General features: G+C 43.2%; 1 long non-coding RNA gene across 1 annotated transcript in view; it reads left to right on the top strand.

The window, feature by feature from the left end:
* The window catches only part of LOC129211402 (uncharacterized), a 57,623-nt gene extending 36,539 nt beyond the window's left edge, over nucleotides 1-21,084 (top strand). The window contains exons 3-5 of the long non-coding RNA XR_008578837.1: nucleotides 18,388-18,504; nucleotides 19,452-19,550; nucleotides 20,385-21,084. This is a non-coding gene — a long non-coding RNA (uncharacterized LOC129211402). The remainder of the gene's footprint in view (nucleotides 1-18,387; nucleotides 18,505-19,451; nucleotides 19,551-20,384) is intronic.
* The last annotated feature ends 258 nt before the right edge of the window (nucleotides 21,085-21,342 follow it).

Here is a 21,342-nt window from a genome sequence, read left to right as displayed (position 1 = left end):
GCCTTGTTTGCACCATCACCAGTAATTTGGTACAGCCAGAGGATAGCTGCGTCAGCCCCAAAACAAAATTTTTGGCGTGACCCTTAAATGCTTTTGCTTGGTATTTTGCCTTTAAAACAGAGAGAGCATTAAAAAAAAGTACTTTTCCCTCGGGCACCATCAGATGCTAATAAAATCTTTAATTAATTCAGATTCGGATGGGCTCACATTTCTCTCGCTAGCTCACAACTTCAATCAAGTTTTTTTTCTTTTTGTGACGCTGCTTTCATGCCACTTTTCACTGCATTTCTGATTTATCTGGAATTGTGCTATACGGGCATATTGGCAGGAAAGGCTGGGATAAAAGAAGTCTAGGATGAGAGAAATCATTAGCACAGGATATATTTTCTGAGGTTTTTTTTCTTTTTTGGAAGAAAACCCAAAAGGTCCTATTGCTGTTATGAATCCCCCAGGAACTCTTTAAATTACAGACAATTTGCTTGATTGGACTGCACTGGTCTTAAGCATGAGAGAGAGACAAATCACTCTTAACAAACGTTAAATCAAATAAGATAGACAGAAATCTTGATAATGTGAAATGAGTTCTGTAAAATTAAGACATCTGCTGAATGCTCACTCCATAATAAAGCAATAATCTCCCTGAAATGGGGCCTGTCTCATTATCAGTTTGATGACTGGTGTGAATGATCTTATCTAATACTGGTTAACTGAAAAGAAGTAAGTGATACATTTTCTTTTCTGGCCCCAGTAAGTAAGGCCTCTGTCTGCCAAGCTGTCAGTCCTTCCAGGGTCAATCTCCCTGTTCACTTGCCATCTTTTGGATAAAAGATTTACTGTACAGGGTACAGAAATTGTTCCAAGATTGTCAGAGAGAAGCATTTCAGATGCCTTCCTCCAAGGGCAGCCAAAGCAGTTTTCTCTGGAGCTTCCTTCAGAGCTGCTGGTGTAAAGATGGAGGCAGGGAGGAGATGTCTTCCAGCCCACAGACAGGCTGCACAACCGAAGACCTGCTCCCCAGGGCTCCCAGCCCCAGCTCTGCTTGCCAGGGTGAGCAGAGCAGGCTGCTGGCCAGGATGGACACTGCATGCAAGGTGGAGGAGGGCACTTAGGAAGGGCTGATTTCATTTATATACTTTCATTTCCCTTCCTACATCAGCTCCTTTCTGGAATGATCTTAGAGGATAACCTGACCTGGAGTCTCTTCTCCTACTTTGTGCTCTTAAATGGTTGATCAGTAAACCCAGGAAGGAAGAAACAACCATGCGCTTGAATTTCCTTAAAATACACATGTAGACATGTACAGCAACTAGGGATTGAATTCAGTGCTCAGAAGACTGAGGAGCATTTACAACTGCTTCTCTCCCATGACGCTTGCCCGTGCCCCCTGCTCCTGAGCTGCCCCTGCAGGAACGTGTCCGTGACTCCACGCTTCTGCAAGGAATTGTAGTCTTTCTCTCTCTTTTTCTTCCAGGCTCTTAGCACAACTTCTGTATGGAAAAGAGGGATTTAATTGAAAGAGAAACACCATTCTCCCCTGACGCCTTCGGGATCATGCCTCTGAATGCACCTTCACTTGATTTGCTGGGAATTAGCACGAGGTGATCTACCCCGCATGTGCCTTGCAATCTTGCTGCAGATCACAGAGCACTGCCTACTGCATAAATAAAGTGCCATGGCCTGGGGCAATATTATAATTGAATAGATATAACAGATTATTATCTGTTTGATGTACAGCACGGAGCTGCAGCACTCCCTATCATATTCCAGCAGACCGAAGCCAGGGACTCTTTCTAAAGCATCCATGCAACCAGGGAATGTAAGCAAAAGGCTCTCGAAATAGTAATAATAACACAACATATCTCTAGGGCTGACAAGTGTGTTGAGTACTGCAGTTTCGCCCGTAATCTGTCATAAAGTTAGACAGTTCTATCAATGGGGAAATAAACAGTCAGGATAATAAAAGGTGAGTGCTGAATAGCAACCCTTCAGCTCCCTCCAGGCTTTATTAGGATAATTGATTTTGGAACATTAATAGGGATATTGATTAGCTTTAAGGAATTGAAACTCAGGGTGAGGGAGGGAGCAGGGGAGGAGTGAGCTGTTGCTCTTGGCTACGGACTCATGGTGGGAGCAGGAGCCCTGTTATGAAGAGTCGATCAGCTGTGCCAGGGGATTAACTTTTATCTTCGACATGAATTAGGAAAGTGGTTTCTGCAAGTGTGCCATCCACATGATGAGGACCTGAGAAATTACAGAGTGCTTCAAAGGCCACGAGGCTCGTCTTATCATTTGTAACCTCACAGGTAGTTTCCATTTCGTGATTCAGCATTGCGAAGTAGGCAGAGCGATGGTTCGACCACAGCTAGTTTAGGGGGGGAAAAGTCAAACAGGAGGTCTACATGGAGGAGGTTTCCATGTGGCAAGGAACTGATTAGATCAGGAGTGTAATCAGCTCCCTGAACTTGCAAAGTGAGGTTTCACTGATCAGTGAATTTCCAGGCTAAAAGAGAACTCTCATAAATATGGAATTTCACTTTCTTTCTTTTCAAGATCAAGTGGTTCACATGATTGTTTTTTTGCCTTCAAAAATCTAAAGTACTGACTTGCTGACACATTTTAGAAGAAGGCAATTGTTTCCATCCATGGAGTGAACAAAGTCATGGGCATCATGTTCACTCTTCTAGTAGAATAATAGCTTTGAGTAATGCTATAGCATGTGGCAAAATGAGAGTGAGCTTGCATTTTAGATACTGCTGTGACTTAACAGAAGTGTCAGGTGGTTTCTCAGGGTCTTGTTTTGATTGATTTAAAGATGAACCTGGACCTGAACGTGGCTGCTGGCCAGGTTTTCCATATCATAGCTTGAACTTGCAAGTTGTTACACTCAGTGCTCTACACAAACACATGTACACGTTTAAAGGAGTTTCATATAACTGGAAGGGATGCGGAATGAAATAAATTTAGAGGTAGAAGCTCCAAGGACCATCTAAATCCTTGCGCACACCAGAATTTGAACATCCTGTTTAATGCGTCTCCGGTGATTGCAAGATAATAATTTTCGAGTGTGAAGTTTTCGCTAGTTTCTTATTATGCATAGTTAGTTTATATGGTTCCACTGGAGTACCCAGTGAACCTAACAGAGACACTACCATGCAAAAAAAAGAGGTCTGCTATTAAATTCAGGTACATCTTGACCCAAGAGCTTACTGGGAAATGCCTAACAATTCATTAAATTCAAAGACAGCAAACAGCTGCAGCCAAATCTGCCTGTTTCTGAATTAAGATATTGTATTTCAACCTTTTAGCCACACATCACCTGGTCACCCAAGGTAGCCAAACGCTTGCTATGCAAGGTGAACAGACCAAAGAGGTCTGTTAATGGGAGTTATGCTCCAACTTTAGTCTTTTGGAGGGTCATTCCAGGATTTTCAGCATTTCTTCCTAGTACTCCACCTTCAAATGCCCAGCACAGCTGTGGGAGACCCTTGTGCTCTCTGACCATTCACAAGAAGTGAGATCTGAGCGTTTTTCCTGCTCCACCATTCATTCCCTTTGTGCTTCAGAAACAAGGGAGGTGCTTTTATCAAATTGCTGCATGTGGGCATGCAGAGCATCACTAGGGCAGTAGGGGCTCATGACACATGGCTTGACTGTTTTGCCTCAGCTCCTGAGCGGCAGTTGCGTCCGTGCAGCACGCACAAAGAGTAACTGATGTCCGCATTTTTTTTCCTTCCCTCAGCTTGTCTTATATCTTGGCCCCCAAAAGTAGATAGCAAGTGGAATATTTGGAAGAATGAGGCAATGGATAAAGATTATAATAGACAGGTAATTACAATAAAGAAAGAATTATTAGATAACTGGATAGATAACTGGACGGATAGATGTGGATAGAGATCTGATAGGGTTTTTTCTCTTTTGCAGAAGCCCTAAAATAAAGGAACTCTTGCACATACATAAATCATCTAGCTCCGGGATAGGAGCAAAGACAAGTTCCCATAGCAACAAGATCTATGCTGTAAAGCTGCGCTGCCCTTTGTTATGTATCTTTGTGATATTTCTCTCAGACATGTCATTGGCAATTACCCACAGAAGGAGAGCTCAAATTGTTCAGGAGCCCAGCAGATCCACCTTACATTATTTTCTGTAATTAATGAGATTATTGAATTTCCACGCTAATAAAGCGTGGCAAGGAGTCTGAAAACAACTCCTCTCTGAGCCAATTTAGGGTGATTCCTTGGCACTGCACCCCCCAACCCTCCGCACGCACACACCTCTGCGCAGACCTTGGTGCAGAAGGAAAAAATAGCGTGAGCCTTCTGTAAAGCTCTCCTGCTCTGCTATGAGTCAGCTTGCCGGAGCAGCATTGACGTTTCTGTGTTGCCAGGAGGTGAAACCCTGTGTAAATGTTCCTAAAAGCAGTCTTCAAGCTATTCATCTTTGATAACATTGTTTCTTTATGAATGCTTGAGCTTCACTTAGCTGCCTATGCATCACTTTTTGACAGGTCTCCATCTATTCTGCTGCTGCCTGCATGCAGAAAGCACTCTTTTTTTTTAAAGAAGAGGCACTTGCTTGAGTCAAATCCCTCTGAAGCTTTTTTCCGACGAAGTTTCCTTTCCAGGTGGGCTCTATCCTGCCATGGATGCCAGCAGATTACACCCTCTTGCAGTGGGGCAGGAGAGGAGCAGGACATGATGGCACTGGAGGCTCTTGCTGCACTGGGAAAGCCAGCTCAGGTCCTTCACAAATCAGGATGTCATTTGTGCATTGAGCAGCAATGATTTTGTACCTGCTGTTCGGCTCTTGAGGGACATAGAGAGACAGGGCTTTTCCCTCCTCTGTCCCCTTCCCCCAGCCTCTCTCTGTTCTTATTTTCTATCTTTAATTATACTTTAATATATGAGGAGAAAGAAGTATGTGGCAGGAGGCAATTTCAGAGTAAGTACCCAGAAGGGGGCTCCAAAAAAAACCCACGCAGTGGGGTCTGGTTCTTGTGTTATTGAGTGCACGGAGAATAACCTTTGCCTCATTGTGCCTCCTGCAGACAGAGGGGTCAGCATCCCCACGAGGCCACGGTACTAACCCTGCATCCACTTGTAAACACTTTAAGATCTTCTAATGCTACATTGATAGATCGTGAGATGAAACACAGAGGACTTGTGCTAGCATATTGGAGAGTATTGAAGAGTCATTACCTCATTTTGCAGCTGTTTTTTCTGCAGTAATGCAGTTGTGGGTCTTTTAGAGATGCTTCCTGTTATTCATCTCCTTCAAAGGTTTCTAACTTGCATCTGCCTCCCCGGCTCCTGGAAGCATTTTGAAATTCTCCCACGACATGTGCTTTCTGGAGGCAGAATGTTACTAAGATCACTGCAAAGTCCTTTCCCTGCCTGTTCCCTTCCTTGCAATAGCAATAATTTATTGGGAAGGTGTTTGCCAGGCCCTCAGCATCATGTGGGAGATGCATTGAGATGAGGCCCCAAGGACTTGACATTCTCCGTAGACGGCAGCAGTTCAGGCAGAAAGTGCAATGGACGGCTGGGGGATGATCCGTCTTCAAGCACAGCAACTTATCTTTCTGCGGTGAGTCGGCGGTGGCAGTTCCCCACCGCTCTCCCTCCAGATGAGTTACCGTGTTGGGCTTCCAGAGAGCAGTTTCACAAAGAAATATTTTGCCTGTTTTGCTGTGGAGCGCTCCCATCTTCTAAATGTGCTCGATGCCGTCTCGTAGAGCACTGTGGGGCTGAGCAACACAGCCAGAACATCTTGATCCTGCTCCTAATTTGAGCACTGGCCTTTTGAGTAACCATTTTTCTCCTCCTGCCTAGCAGCTTTCCTTGTAGAGAAAACCATTATGTCTTTTTTTTTTTAAGTGCTCTGAGTTCTAACAGAGGAAATCCCTGAAATGGCATTTACCTTTTATTTCACTACCCTAATTTTTCTCTTGCTTCTGTTCAGATTTCTTTCTATTCCTTTCTCTCTACCTACCCACCTATCTACCTATCGAGGCTGTCTAATCTCTCCATGGTAATTCTCTCCATGTTTCCAAGACAAAAGTGGTTATGTTCTCATGTTCAAATGTGTTCTCTGTTCAAACTCAATTGCAAACCTGTCGTTATTTCTCACGGGTTTTCCAGCTACCTGCGCTCCTGATAATGATCAGATAAATATCTATGCTCAACATTTCACCATTCCTCTTGCTGCAGTTGCCAACTAATTGAAGAGCATCCTGTTTCCATGTGAATATATATTGAAAAGCTCAGCTAGTAACCTAGCCAGCAGCAAACTGCTGTATCTATAGCTTGGCTAAGCCTGCTTTTCCTGAATTATTGGCAAGTATCAGGATCAGAAGAACCAATGCTACTTTCTTTAAAGCTGAGCGGAAATGTCAAATTCTGCTGCTTAAGAGCTGCATAATGTTGAATTTCTGTTGATACGACAGAATATCCTGGGAAATTGCGTAAAACATCTTAGAAATATAGTACACAGCTTCCAAAATGAGTACCCATTCACAGGGAACACCATCACGATGAATTGGCAAGTCACATCCTTAAGTTCACTGAAAGCAGATCTTTTTAAGGCTTCTTTCTAATTTCTAAGATTAATTGTTGTTGTCACATGTACATGTCTTTGTCAAACATGAGCACAAACAACTCTGCAATGCTGCTTGCAGACCTTAGGGCAATGCTGTCCTGGCTGAGGAAAACATTTTCCTGACCATCTCACTGCAATTCCAGGCTTAATACACTTGTGTTAGGAGGAAATTGTTCACAGCAAGAAGAGTTTAGAGTTTGACTATAGATTTAAGGCGGGTTAAGTATCAATCACATCCCAAAGAGGAAAATGGGAGCACTAGTTGCTCCAGCCCACAATGAAATCTACTTCATAAATCCCCCTAGGGCATCAGCTCTGTGGGAGAGAGGGGTGTAGTTCAGCACTAAGGATCACCTGAATTCCATTCCTTCAGAAATAGTTTCTGTATTGATCATGTTTCTCCCAGTTGAGGCCTGGGAGGGAAGCGTGATCTGCCAGGCTTGGAGATGACAACAGCCTTCTCAGCTCTGACTCAGCCTCACTGCCATCCTCTGCCCCTGCGCCGGTGGGGGAAGAACTGCTGCTGCAGCTCACTATTGCTCACGCTTGCGTGTTAAGCCTAACAGGTCTGGTGTCAATCTTGGGAACACTCAGAGGATGGCAAGGAGGCTGTTTGTTCACAGTAACTTCAACCACGTACAAACTCGCAATTACTGAGGCTGTGGCTGAAAGCAGACCACAAGGCTCATGCAGAGAACCATAGCTTCGTGCTGCCCATGCTCCCAAAGCTCTGCAGGTACATCAGCACCATGCCCAGACTTCCCAAACTGCTCCTCCTCAGCACTGAAGTCCTCAGAGCCTCACAGAAGTTCTCTATTAGCTGCTGGCTTTCCATTAGATCCCAATTTTTAAATAACATGTGAAACAATGAAACAAGAAATCCCTAAAGGGCTCATTGTCAGGGCTAACTTTATATGATTGGAAAAATCATTCTAGCCAGGAATTGCTTTTTATCTCCTTTCTCTGGAAAACGCATTCTGTTGGCCACTGTTGGGACAGGATTCTGGGTTAGGTAGACCTCTGGTCTGAACAGAGCAACAGACATTATGTTAAACAAAATATCAATCAAAATGGAAAAAAAAACTCCTTTAATGTGAGGGTAGTTTGCTCTTGAGACCAACCTGGAAAGAAGGTCAGACCTAGCAGCTGCCTCCTCCTGTCTTGCTCCACACAGAGACCTTTGCTGGATGAACGATGGAAATTGTGCTTTGCCCAGCATTGTCTTTTTTTAGCTTTGCTTCCAGCCTGGCTTAAAACCAAGCATGGAAAGCTACATCATTCTTTGCAATAGAAAACATACCCCAGGGATTCATTTAGGATTATTTTAAACTTTCTAGATCAGCAGTGTTTGTTTTGATATTCATTGTTATTTTATGGACACACTATTAAGTCATTTCAATTAGAAAAATTGAACTAAATGAAAATTAACTTAGAGAAGAAAAATAAAAATGTGTTATTTCCAATGGTATTTTTTCAATGCTAGCATTCATCCCCTCTCCTTTCCTTTCCCCCCAAACAAAATTTGGGCAAAAATTGGCATAATTCAGGAAAGCATTTCAGTCTTGACAAAGCTGCGTTCCCAGATTTTAAGTGGTTTTGTCAAAGTTCTTCCAAATTCTTCTACCTTCAATTTACCTCTAGCCTTTACTGTTTTACCCCCTCCCTTGGCTCCTGTAAACTATTACTTCAAAAAGAAAACACATATAGATGACAATTTTCTATGAACCTTTCTGTTCAGACCTTCTAGTCACCTTTCCCTTTGTACATAAAAACACCAATAAAATAGAATCTCCTACTGGAATCCTGCAGAGATTTGTTCCCTTTTTGACCTAATACACAGGTTTTAGCCCGACCATGTTTCATTTACTGTTTACCTTTGTTTTCTTTTCTCTCTTCTCACCAGGCTGGTCAGAAAAATCCTGAAAATTCATCCAAATTATAAACATTTCTGGCATATTTTGCCAATTGTCTGTTAGCGTGTTTAGGCTATTGTGTGAGGAGAAGGAGGCAAGAGCCTGTGAAAGAAAGAGTGCAGTGAAATATTAGGCTGATAAGTGATAATGTTCCCTCCAGGTACCGCAAGTGTAGAGATATTCTTACACATGATGCTTCCTGCTTCTTGTTAATAAACTTAGTTTCCTGCTGAGCCTCGCTGAATGTCTCTAATACAGCTTCCTCTCAGCGAGGAACCTAATGGTGCAGTTTTCACGGGTAATCGGTCAGGCTGAGGCCACGGACTCGAAGGCAAGTGGGTTCCTGGCTGGCCGAGCGGGTTTTTAAGCAGGAAGGGGGGAGAAGCTGTGCTGATGTGCTGGCAGAGATAGACGTGGCTGGGAAGTGGGTCTTGCTGGCTGGTGGCTTTGCTTCAGCAAAGAGGCATGGTGGATAGACGGGAATGGGCTTGGTAAATCATTCTGCCATCAGAAGTTGGCATTCGTGAAAAAGTGAGAAACTGAACGTAAAAACCCTAATCTTTCTTCTTGTTGCTGTTCTCAGTGCCCTCTTCCTAATGGGTCAGTCCATCACCCCCTTGGCCAGGGTTAGGCTTGTGGTAAAGAGACCTTACTCCATAACCTGCCATGTGACAGTGTTTACATGTTTTATAAGTATTTCAGGAAAAATCTTTCTGGATGTGACATCCATAAACACCCACGACCCTGCAAAAATAATGAGCGTGTTGACTGTTTGAAAGCTGAGAAGCACTAACATTTATGGATTTTTACTGCTTGACACAAACAGGGAGCAAACTTTTACTGATAAGTGAAGCAGGCAAGGAGTCTCTTTAATCTCTGGTTTTGATAGTTTTGCCATATAGTCAAGATGCAGTTCAAACATTGCTACAGCAATCTGCCATGCTTTTGCATTAATGCAGAAATTGAAGGTGTGCCATCAAGTGTGGCATCATTCATCATCGTTGCCATTATTATCCCGGTCCTCTCTTCAAGATGACACGGGAATAATGCAAAACTTTCTAAACTTTTAGGAGTTTTTTGCAACCCACAGCACAGTAGGGTGAGAATCTCTGTTCTTGGATGTGCATTAGAAAATATTCATTGAATTGCAAATGTTTTTCAACAAGGAACCCACAAATTGCTTGTTTCTTCATTTTTTCTGCTTGTAATTCATCTTTTGCAGCTGGCTATCTATGGACTATTTTTTCTGCTCTCTGATGGCCTGGCTAAATAAAGGTGTATCGGCAGAGCAGCTAACTCAATACTGCACTATAGCCCACCTAAACGTGATTGTGAAATGAATGTACGAATTGGGCTAAAATACATGAAGCTTTGGGGAGATTTGCAAATAACATCCAGATATTTGCAAATAGCAAATAATCTGATCCTGAGAATAGAAATAAGCCAAACTCAGTCCTTTCCTTTTCAAACAGAATCATGCATCATAGTACAGGAGCAGGAGTCTTTTTATTTGATGATGGATTTTTTTCCCTAACCCAACTGGCTATAATCATTTGCATCCCACAGGCTTTTTTTTTCCCTCCCCTCCTTCTCTTTCCTGATCCAGCATGGGTCAGAGAAGCTTTCTAAAATGTAAAATGCTTTTTAGCTGTAATTCTTTCCTTACAATTTCATATTTTAGAGATTAAGCCAGCATGTCCAATGTGATTTCATCCCGAAGTCTGATTGCCACATTTCTATTCCCAGCACATTGAGAGACAGGCCTCATGGTAACTGTGAGGTTTTTATTCTGGACACCTAGTCTTTGATCTTCATAGCACAAAGCATGGAGTGCTGCTCAGGTAAGTTCATGGAAAAACTGCTGAGCAGGACAGAGCGTGTGGGGAAACATGAGCCGTGACACTGACAGCTCTGCTATCCGGCCACCAGCTTTCTCCTGCTCAGCATCTACTGGGAGAGGGGAACGTCTCTGCAGTTTACACAAGGACAAGGACAGGCAAGTCCCCACAATGTACCTGTTACCTTGCCAGGCATTACTCTTCCTTAGCTTGTTGTTTTGGAGGTGGAAAGGGGCAGATTTAGAGGCCACTGCTTCCAGCAGAATAATACGTGGTGAGCATCACCTTTTTGGTGCCTTCACAGTCTCTGCTCCCACCCTTGCTCTCCTGGCTGTGTGAGATCCCTGCAGGATCAAGATCTTTGAAAAATAGCCCTGAAAGAAGATAGGACTTGAGTATTTTGGATACTAGCCTTCAAGAAGTCATCTTTCTGCCTGACCCTAGGGAAGTGGATAAATCTATTCTGTGCCTAAGTGCCCAATCCATATAATGGCATCGTATTGTCTCCCTTCAGGGGCATGGTAGTGGTAATGTCTATTAATGACCGTAGTAATGTCTATTAGTGACTGTCAAGTTTGCAGATACCATGGTAAGGGAAAGTCTGCCCACTAAAAGGCAGAGTTAAGGGAGCACAGTGAATACTGACAGTTTTATTTCAGCTCAAACTTATCATGTTAAACACCAGGAGGATGGGCTGGACTACATGGGCAATACAATCATGAATATAAATTTCAAGTAGGATATTTATACAGGTGAGATGAAACCGCTGATAAGATTATACATCTGATCTTGTTCTTCCACAATATCAGCATAGGGCTTAAGGAGGCACTGGCCTCTTAGATGTCAAAGCATTGGAAGTAGGAGCTATGCACATGGGGCACTTAATGCCCTGAAGTGCTGATTTTTTATGTGAATCTTCTAAAGGACCACCAAAAAAATGAGCAAAGTCCTTCAGGGCATCTGCAGTGCTCCAGCAGTTTCCCTTCATGCAAGTCTTCATGCACAACTTCTTTCAGGATGAGTTTGACCTTGAGAGAGAAACTTTTCGCTAGACAAACAATGCTGTTGTTTGGAAGATGACAGAGGGGTCTATTACACTTGCATAAGGTTGAATCTGAGTATACAAACCACTCCGATTTACATCCTTTGCTCTGCTTAACCACAGCCGAGTACCCTTCAGTGGTGAGGCTGGTATCCCTTCATGTATTTGGTATCATCTTAATCTCCCTCCCTCCTCCCCTTGTGCTACATCTTTGTCGATACCCGGTCCTAGAAGCAGACAGCACAACTGTAAACACATTTATTACACCCTTGAATCCCACACTTTCCCTCCTCATATCTCCTTTTACTGCGTGGCACCTGTGTTTTGTTTTCATTTCCTCAGAACAAGCAATAAAGCCTTAATTTCATTCAAGGAACAGGGAGGAGAGCTCATGCCACCAACCTCCCAAGTTTTCTGGCAGAAGCCACAGAGGGAATGCAGGCAGCCTGGGTAGCTGTGATACCATCACCCCACACCAGCGAGGGAAGATCCCACATGAAGTTTTATCTGCTGATAGATATGGTGTGTTTTCCACCATCGGAAAGGTTGCCGTTAGTCTTGGATGGCTTTTATGAAATTATCATCTAGTTGTGGGGTGTTGAGCTGCAATTTGCATACCCTGGGATAGGGATGGAGGGTCCAAAGGCCTCTGCTGGAAAAGTAGTCAGGATCCCCAAAGTAAAAATGATGGAAAATCACTGTCTAGTTAATCACAGCTTGATGCAGGAAGGAAATCCTTTGGTCACACAAGTCCCCATAATAAAGCACTTGAATCTCTAACAAAGGGCTACTCGTTAACAATTTGAGGCACTGTAGTCCAAATAAATGCTAATCTTCCATGTGGAAACTGTAGGCTTTTGTTTTCAGTTGAGGTTCTGTCTTGTGTAGCAAACAAAAGAGCAGCACTTCAGAGATACATGACATTCTTTCTGTGAAGAGAAAATCTTGGAGAGTTTGAGGTACTAAAGAAAGGCCCAGCAAGAAAAAATAGCCTAACCTAAATTCCAGGCAACTAAGTGGGAATAGGGCAGTAATAGCTGTCATTCACTTTTGCAGACAAGGGAAGGGGTAGACTCTGAGGCCATAACTGTTCCCATATCAAGACCAGAGGCATCCTCAGCCTAGGACAAGTCTTTGCTGTGAAGAACAAGGTATCTGGGTGTAACTGGGTAACAGTTTTGGCATACTGGCATGCAGCATGCATGTCTTCATGGTCTCCTCCAGCCATAATTCTGTTAGCCAAGAAAAAACAGTTACTAGTATCTCTAAAATGCTTTTTTTTTTTTAAATTGTGGTGATAAAAATCTCATTTCCAGTTGGAAGCCAGCTTCAAGAACAAAATCTAACTGTGCCTTCTGCTCGAGAGAAGACCTTTCATAGTTAATCTCCTACTACTTCCGAAAGCAGTAATTCAGACATGTTGCTACAGGAAAGGAGTTTTACATGAGGGACTGGTCCCTGCTGAGGCTGGAGCTCACCACGCTTGCTGCAGGAGCATCCTGCCTGGCACAGCAAGCACCGTATGCCGTGTACTCTTTCCCCAAAACCCTCACAGAGCATTTTCTTAGGCAAGGTTTCCACAGAGATGGAAAGGTACAAAAAGTACCTTTGTTCACTTTGCTGGAAAGCAAATTGGCGTAGATGACAAAACACACCACCAGCCAATACGTGGTGTTTCAGATGGTGTCAAAGGCTTTACCTCCTCTGCTGTAACAGCTCCCTCCCCAAGGGCTGTGTCAGGCTCAGGAATGTGTTGTCCATGGTGTACGTGTCCTTCAGGCCGCTCCTGAGGACTCATGGCTGTTTGGCCCATTGGGGATGCTCCTTGATCTGCTCACAGTTTTCTCCAACGCCCTCTCGAAGGCACATCAAAGCTTTCATCTCCTTGTTCTTACATACTCCTAGTGCCACACGAGACCACGTGTCCTGCAAATTGGAATTACTCTGAGGATTTATTTGGCTTAAGAAGATTTGCAGCAATAAGATTAAGGTATATATGCATCCTATAGAGAAGGACATGGAGGTGCCTAAAGGGTGAGCATGATCACCCCTGAAGGGTGAGTGAGCATGGTGACTCTGAGTGAGGAGAGCTGCCACTCTGTTCAAAATTACTTCCAGCTAGGAACCAAATTTAAAAGCAATGTGAGATTGAGGGCCTGTGCTAGTATTGCAAAAATGCATGAGAGATTTCTACCACCCTGCTGCAAACTCACACCTTGATCAGCTTTGACTTTTATTGGCCAACAATTCATATGACCTATTTTGTCTTAAACATTTCTCCAGTGCCTTTTAAATGGTGGTATTTACGCTGGACTCCTGAGCACCAAACATACAAACACAGGCCACTTAATTAACTGCACGTCCTCACAACATCTCCGGTACTAACGTGATGGCATCAGGGTATGTTTCAGTATTTTTAAAGGCTGCAGGCTGTCACCTAGGGCAAGTGACACTGATTGCCAGCAATATACTCCACCACACTCAAGCAGCTTTTCAGTAGCTTTTCCAGTTTCCTAGCAACGAGGCCAGCAAGAAGACCTAAAAGTCTTTCTTAACAAGCTATGTTTGTCCAGAATATGCACTTATCACTGCATTGCAAACAGCAAATGATCTCCCAGGCCAGCTGATTATTAATAGGGAGAAATGCAACAGAGAAGCATATTTCAGGAGGGACTATCCCTGCAAATTTGTTAGGCAGTCAAATATTTGTCAGTGTGGGGGGGATGTGGATTAGAGAGGGACACAGATCCCCTAAATTGAAAGCTTTGAGTTTCTCTGTTCCACTGGGCTTTTCTAACATGCTTCAGGGCTGTTTCTGTGAGGTTTTCCTGGGCCACTGTTTGGTTATAGGAGAGATGCTGCGTCCTCTGCACCCCCCACCAGGCCAGTTTACTGACTCCCGCTGAGTTTGGGGTGTAGCACAAGAACGCAGCAAGTGAGGAACTTGTGCATTATTAAACACATACATGTAAGAGCAAGGAAGCAGCCTCAGGATTTAAAGTGCATGTGAGTGTTAACTCATTTATTTATTCTTTCAGAGCTGACTTACACAGCTAATTAGCTGCTTTTCCTCCTTCTTCTTTTTTTTTTTTTTTTTCCCCAGAAACCCAACTGCCATATTTCTTTTCCTGGCAAATGGATGTGTTGAAAGACAGCCCTCCTCCACACAGATAGATTTTTTTTCACTACATCCACCTAACCATGATATGCTCTGGATGATATATGTAGCTCTGCCCCCCAAGCAATCATTTCCTTTTATGGCTCTGAAGGGACAAAACCAGGTGACACACTGAGAAAGTTAAATGCTGAAAGTTTCCAAGAAATGCTGGAGAAGTTGTGCCAACAATCAGAGACATATAGAAGTAGAAAACAGAGGGGTAGAGAGTGGCACATGATCATCTGCTGGTATTGGAAAAGAATAAACACCAAGGTAAAATAACAGGAACTTTTTCAGATGCTGTGAGAGGGCACAAGTGGTATCAGTATGCGGAAATAAATAGAGGAGCATGTTGCCTGAAGAGTGGGATGTGCTTCTGACCAGCCACCCAAATCCTAAACTCCCTGGTCACCGCTCCCCAAGGCAGGACTGCTGAAGTGTGCAGTGCTGGAAGTCAGAAAGGATTAAAGCCATGAGGATTTACCCGTATAAGAATATATAACGTTTGGAGAGCAGACAGAGATGTATTAGAGAGAGTTGGCTTGTGCTGCTTTTGCACTGCTTAGCACTGGAATAACTCCTTTCACTTTAATGCACTTATTCCCATTGATTTATGCAGGCATGAGAGGAGTCTAGCCTACAAAGCTCAAATAGATCTTTTAGACTGTATCGTTCTGCTAGGAAAAGTGGTAGAATCCCTCATATCTATAGGAATATATATGTATGCCTGTCAATGTGCATTTAATTTTTCCATTTGAGGATATTCATATCATCCTTCTTGGGTACCCTCTTAGAAAGGAATAGCACTTTGAGGTGTTCTCTGTTGACTAAAAGAGTGTGTTGGTGTCAAGATTAGGTACAAGACTACTAACTTTCAGATGAATCAAGAGAGGCACAGTCCTCCTGTGGTTATACACTTAAGTTTTGTTTCCTGAAAAACTTACCCAGCTGTCTAGCGGTTGTGAAAATAGCCAGAAGATAATAGCAGGAGTATTCTGCTAAGTGAAGGTGATACAATGCAGAGGCCTTTGTTAGTGACTGAAGCAAGCAGAAGATACTTCCCCCATTTTCTGTCGTTTCCACTAGCTCTCTGTAATTCTAGGTGTTGACTATACTCTGCAGGTGCTCATTTCTTTCCCCTGACTATAAAGGCAGCCAGGCTGGGGAGGCATTTCTGGGCTACGTGCACACGATTTTAAAAAATAAAACAGGAGGAAGAAACACACTTCATAAGATTTGATCAGAACAAGCAGGGAGGAGTAAGACAAAATCTCCCTCACCTCAGATGTGAATTTATTTTTCCTTGAAATAAAAGAACAGGATGTTCTGAGGAAGTTCACATCCCAAAACTTAAGTCTGGACAGTCCTTGAACAGCAAGTGATGGCAGAGTCAAGATCCAACGGCAGCTGCGTTTTGAGCTTGTCTCAGTACTTTGGAAACATCTGCATTCTTTATCAACATCCATAACCACTAAAAAGATGAAGCAGTATTTCTGCAGCTGCGATAGAGTGATGTAACTAGCATACATTTAATTTTATTTCAAGTTTTGGCTACCTCTCATGCAGTGCAATGGGGGATGTTACAGATGGCTAACATGCAGAAGTTACTCAGGGACTGTGGAGTGATGAGAACAGAGTTTTTCATGTTGCACAAGTTCAGAAACAGTAAAGAGAATGAGAGACAGAAAGCCCCTCACATAGGCATCCATCTGCAGTGGGAACCTAGCCGTGGTGTTCACTGGTAGAGGCTAAAGAACAAGGTTGTTGTATGTGGGGAACAGAGGAATTCTTGAGCATTTACTCCAGAAAAAATAAGAACGAACCCAAATACTGTGTCTAAACTTCAACTTGAACTATGAATGATTACTTTTATCGGAAAATATGTGACTGAGCATTAGAGTCTGCTTTATTTTCATGCAGCCAGGTTTTGGCTGTCCACGCTGAAATACTAGTAAGAGGGTTTGATCCCATGCTATTTCTTGCTTTGAGGTCAGGGAGATAGCCATACCACATGCTAAGCTCCTCTAAGCCATCAACCTTTTGAAGTTTGCCCATGCTGATTTATCTCTCAGTCCCAAAAAAGCTAGAAACACCATAGTACCTGGCACTCCAGTGATCCCCTTGATAGATATAATAATTTCTCATTTTATGAATGCATTTATTTAGGTGTCTGCTAACACAAAGATGGGACAACCATCTCTATATCATAGATTGCTTTGATGAGACTTTAAAGGACTTCTCCAAGCTCTCCAAAGACCAATTGTAATGAATGTTACAGTCCAATTCAGTATGAGATTTCTCCACAAGCCAGAAAAATAAGCAGTGCCCAGTTTATCAGACAGAAAGAAGGCTCCTTTCATTAGTAATTAGCCAGCCCTGTTCCTCTATTTTTCAGGGCAGGATGGCTTAAACTATTATGGGCACATGCTTCAAGAGGGAGAAACCTAGCACAGGACCAAACATACACATGATCCCTGTGCCTAAGTGTGCAAGTCTGATCAATGGATGTGTAGACTGCTAATGAGCCACCTCATTAGCTGCATGCAGGAATATTTACCCGCAAGTCAGGCGCCGTTGTGGTAACTGCATGCCGAAGCACAGCAGCAGGTTGGTGAGCTCTGAACCATCCTGACATCTACCAGTTGTAAACTTGCCCCCTTAATGCTGTTGCGTTAACACAGCAGCATGCCATCATGGTGTGATATTAACCTGGATCGTTTCCTCCTCCACCACCGACCTCAGCTACCTTGCAGCTGTGAAAACACAGGTCTTTGCAGCTCTTCGCTCCTGCATGTGCTGCTCTGTTTCTCCTCCCAAGTCCTTGTTGTAGCTCCGTGGCTTTTGGTCCTGGGAACACGATTATGTCAGGAGTGAGAGAGTTCTCCCAGCCTAACTTGGGTGCTTGGAGAAGATATATGTGTGCTTATTTTCAGAGGTTCACTACTCTAATGGTGAATCAGGTCTGATGTAGACTCTGGTGCACTGCAACTACTGATATGACTTGGCAAAGTAATACAGAAGAACCCATGCCTCCCATTGATTGAATTGCAGTCTGACCTCTCCTGCCTCTTCTCTGGCAAGACTTTTGTTCATCTTTTTCTGTTCAGTATTATCCTCCTCTGATAGCCCCTGTTCCAGTCTGCCAGCAGTATTTATTACCTTTTCCACAGTATGGCTGTTTTCAGTTTTCTTACATTTCCAATTATACTGCACAGTTACCATTGATCTGTTTTCTGTTAGCATGAAAATCAGAGCTGTGATCTGTATAATTTAAGACTCTACCTTTATTAACCTTCCTTTTGTTTTTAAGGCAGACTATTTAAATTGATCTTTATTAAATAAAATTACAAGAGCTATCAATCCTCATGCTTCACGGTGTAAGTTGATCAGTGGCTAACTCAGGAAGTAATTGCCAGAGGACCTCATTGTTAAGATACTGTACAATTAGATGTGTTCCAGCAGTTTAATTCCTTCCGAGGAGTATATGGCCACCATCAGGGACAGTATTCTGCATTTACTGGATCACTGGTTAATTTTGATGTAGAAGAAGAGAGCAACTGGATCAGATGGACTCTTGCTCTAGCAACTCACCTCTTAGCTGCCACAGTGACCAACACCTCGGTGCTGATGTATTGCCAGGGCCAGATCTTTCAGTGACATACATCAGCCCAGATCCATTGACCTGATGTGATACAAATATCCTCAGCTGGTGTAATTCAGCACAGCTCCACCAGTTTGAGTGGGGACCTCCTGTGATTTTGCCCTCTCCTGTTGCCAAACAGAGATGGGAGTGTGCATGATGAGGTTATTTATGAAAGCACTGTTCTCATCCCATTTCTCCAGGTGCGGACTGCAGCTATTGATTGTCGTGGTTCTACTTCGGTTTTGCACCAAATCAGAATCCTGTGCCATCCTAGGAAACAAAAAAGCTGAAGCTACAGGATGTCTGCATTCTCTAAGGTATCTCCTCCCTTGCTGTGGTTGTATGTATCCTAGCTTCTTAAATTGACTTTTCACATTGTCTAAACATATTTAGACATAAGATTTCACAATTACAGGAAAGTTGCTTTCAACATCCTCCTACTCTCATTCAGATCCATTCTCTTTTGCTCTCATGTTCTTATCATATTTAAGAATTCTGCGTAAATGAGCATTAATGAACCAATTTTAAATTATTTTTCTATGAGCAATTTCAGCTGCAAGCCGCTTGATTATGTGAATCCAAATGATGGGGATGGGGGGAGGGAGAGCGTAAAACGTGTCTTTGCTGCAGTAACCCGTGACCAATTTAAGTGCTGGAGCAAAGGTAAATGCGGAAGGGTTGAGCTGCCACCTGAATGCTGTCTGCACAGCACTGGATGGAGAGGAGATGGTGCAGGACTGTAAAAGTCAGGGAAATGCACATGATCACACAGAGGCAGGGGGAAAAAAATCTCTTCCTCTCCCTCTGTCTCTGTTGAAGCTCACCTCCCTGTGCTACCTCTGCAGGACATGGCATTGGTATGTGCAAGCCCATCTCCCTTCTTTGGATGGGGAAAACACCTAGTACTATCACCAGCTGGCAGAGAAATGAGCGTTAGGTGGTTTGTGGGATGGGTGCCAGCGTGGAGGAAGAGATGGGGGCACAGGGAGGTTGGGTGGATTTGTGTTACCACGCACAAGGTGCATCAATTCAGGGTCGGAAGAGAATTAATAGCCATGCCTGCAAGGCACAGCAGCAGGTAGGGACTAAGACAATATCTTAAAAACTTGTGTGCGGCAGCTGCGCGCACTAATATATTGTTTTCCAATGCCAGGTACATTCTATATTTTAGCTCTATAAATTTCAAAGTTAATCCAGAAACAAGTTATTCAGCAATAAAATGTGACTACCTTCTGTCAGCTTTGTTCTTTTCTTTCTTCCTGAGGCACAAGCGGAGAAGAGAGGCAGGTCTGCTGCAGAAACTAATAACCACAAGTTAAACCATGGGAGTTCAAAGGACTTGGTCCACGTCTTGTGGAAGCTGGTAAGAGTTTTCTACTACTCCGAAACCAAATGGGATCTGACTCGCAACAACTGGATGGCTGTGAGGGACAGAGGAGCCTGAAGGAGGCTGAATCATGGCTCCAGATGTCTTTGAGAAGGAAGATCTCAGTCTCTTTCCAAGTTTTGGGCGGTTTCCACTTTGTCTTCCAGCCTGAGGATAGGGTTTAATAGAGTGGTCATTGCTGACTTTGGGCTTTGATCACTCTGCAAGGGAGGGCTGTCTGGTGATTGCAGAAAAGGCACTGGTTTCAAAACTGCTGGTTCTTTTCCCCCAGCTCTGCTATTGACTTTCTCTCTGACCTTGGGCACATCAATTCTTCCACTGAAGTAAGTGGGAACTCAATTGCATTTTATGTTTCTTTATGAGTCAGATTCCCTTTCTGCAAAATGAGGATCATAACACTTAACTACCTCTCAGAAGTGCTCTGAGGCCTAACAACAAATTAATGTTTAAGATCCTTGGATTTTTTTAAGAAAAAACCTTTACAGATATGTGAATTTCAGTGAAAAATGTCAGTTTGTTGAAACTGAAAAGTTCTGCAGATGAGGATTGTTTTCAATGCATTTCTTGGCTTGAAAAAAAAAGAGATTTAAAGCATCATTTTGAAATGGTTGAAATGCCCTGTTTCAACACTTTGGAAGTGAAACATTTTTGGTTTTCATTTTGAAATTACTTTCCATTTATTTTTTTCATTATATTATGTGCTATAAATATGATACAAAATCAAGGGAAATTGAGGCATGACATCTCTGTTTGTTAAAAGTGAACTGTTTTGAATTACCTGGAACATTACTTTTTTTTTGTTTTTTTCAGACTGAGCATCTGGCCTGATTTCAAAATTCACCAGGAAATGGGATTTTTATCCTCAGAACCTGTGAGGCCATGAACACTCTGCGACACTGCCCCAAATGTCACACAGGGCTGCTATCCTGAGGAACTCTTTTGCTAAAATTAAAATACCTTATCAGAGAGATGCAAGGCCTTGGGAAGAAGGTGAAAGGCATGATCTGAAGATGACCAGTTAGATGTATTTGTGCCCACTGGACACCGATTTACGTAAAACTGCAGGTATTTAAGCACTGTAGCAGGCTACCTGCAATGGCTGCAGAGTCTCTGTCATGGAAACTTCAAAATTACATTAAGACATTTGTAGGAAAGGCATAAGTAAAGCTGACCCTGCATTGCGAGCAGGCTGAGGGATAGATGAATACCTGAGGTCTGCTTCAGCCCTGCATGTTTATGCCATCATTTGCTTGGGCAACGCATTGCTGGTACCAGGAGGTCCCCTGGGAAGGCAGAGGGACTACAGCAAGGAGAAAGGCAGGAAAAGAGAGGGAGAACGGAAGCCGGCTGCGATCACAAGGCACATCAGCCAAGGGAGGAAGCAGAAGATAACTCCAGAGGGGTCCAAACACAACAAATCCTAAAAGTAAAACTAAACTTGTCTGAAACATTTGCCCATAACGACCCTCATGCATTGGATGAATCATAATTTATAAAATAAATCAACTACTATCAGTTATGCTTCTCACAATGAAAACATCTTCTCGTGTCCTTTGCTTTCCACCCAAGCTACAACATCCCAGCCCTCACTCACATCCCAAGCATAGTTTTAATTTGGGCCCCCCTTCTACGTTTGTTTGTTTTTTCTCCTGTTCCAGCAGCACAACTGCCCCAGCCGTTCACCAGGCAGGATCAAACCAGGGCTATGACTGTGTCCCTTAGATGAGAGCTCTCCTGGGCAGACCACAGGGATGTTTGTCATAGCAAG

The sequence above is a fragment of the Grus americana genome, chromosome 11 (genome assembly GCF_028858705.1).
Source record: "Grus americana isolate bGruAme1 chromosome 11, bGruAme1.mat, whole genome shotgun sequence".
NCBI classification, from domain to species: domain Eukaryota; kingdom Metazoa; phylum Chordata; class Aves; order Gruiformes; family Gruidae; genus Grus; species Grus americana.
The sequence above is the reverse complement of the archived record's forward strand: the minus strand, read 5'-3'. Positions and strand labels throughout refer to the sequence as shown.